The sequence below is a fragment of the Geospiza fortis genome, unplaced genomic scaffold, assembly GCF_000277835.1.
Source record: "Geospiza fortis unplaced genomic scaffold, GeoFor_1.0 scaffold61, whole genome shotgun sequence".
NCBI lineage: Eukaryota > Metazoa > Chordata > Aves > Passeriformes > Thraupidae > Geospiza > Geospiza fortis.
Genome location: NW_005054430.1, coordinates 1,621,942 through 1,623,087, shown reverse-complemented (window position 1 = coordinate 1,623,087; position 1,146 = coordinate 1,621,942). Strand labels below are relative to the sequence as shown.

At 44.7% G+C, this 1,146-nt stretch overlaps 1 long non-coding RNA gene across 1 annotated transcript in view; it reads left to right on the top strand.

The window, feature by feature from the left end:
* LOC115948562 overlaps positions 1-1,146 on the top strand; it is an 11,484-nt gene continuing 10,338 nt past the window's right edge. The window contains exon 1 of the long non-coding RNA XR_004082373.1: positions 1-122. This is a non-coding gene — a long non-coding RNA (uncharacterized LOC115948562). The remainder of the gene's footprint in view (positions 123-1,146) is intronic.

Sequence of the window (1,146 nt, the reverse complement as noted above, 5' to 3'; positions counted from 1 at the left end):
GCTGCTCCCTGCTGCAGCGCGCCGTGGCCGTGCTGCGCCGCTCCTCCCTGCACTCCGGCTCCCAGCAAGGCTTCCAGTACAGCCGAGCCATCCTGGTGGAAAATGAGCTTTTCCTGAGTGAGGTAAGCCCACAATCCCAGGAAAAACGGGATTTTCTGGGAATGCTGCTTGATTGCCAGCTCTGTTTCATTTCCCTCTTGAGATTCCCAATTTTTTTTTTTCCCCCGTTCCTTGCGCTTCCCATCCCCATCGGCAATGACCAATCCATGCAGCCGATGGTGCTCAAAATTCCTGGAGCCTTGGGAATTCCAAAATTCCTTTGGAATTGAGGGAACTCCCTTCCATGGATTCCTTTCTGTTGAGGGATTTTTGGGATGTCTCTGTGTCCAACTTTCTTTTCCTTTCAACTTTATTTTTTCCAGCTGGCTTAATTCCCACTTTTCAAATCCCTTCATCCCATTCCCACTTTTCAAATCCCTTCATTCTCACTTTTAAAGTCCTCACATTCCCACATTTCAAATCCCCATTTTCCCACTTTCTGAATCCCTTCACCCCCTCATTCCCACTTTTCAAATCCCTTCATCCCATTCCCACTTTTTAAATCCATTCATTCCCATTTTCAAGTTCCCTTCATCCCTTCATTCCCTCTTTTCAAATCCCTTCATTCCCCACTTTCAAAATCTCCTCATTCCCACTTTTCAAAATCCTTTCATCCCCACATTTCCAATCTAAAATTCTTAATTGCCACTTTTCAAATCCCCACATTCCCACTTTTTGAATCCCTTCATTCCCATTTTCAAGTTCCCTTCATCCCCACATCCCCACTTTTTAAAATCTCCTCACTCCCATTTTTCAAATCCCCACATTCCCACTTCTTAACTCCCTTCATCCCATTCCCACTTTTGAAATCCCTTCATTCCCACTTTTAAAATCCCCACATTCCCACTTTGGGAATCCCTTCATTCCCATTTCCAAGTTCCCTTCATCCCCACATCCCCACTTTTCAAAATCCCCACATTACCATTTTTCAAATCCCCACATCCCCACTTCTAAAATCCCTTCATCCTTTCATTCCCACTTTTTGAATCCCTTCATTCCCACTTTTTGAATCCCTTCATTCCCACTTTTTGAATCCCTTCATTCCCA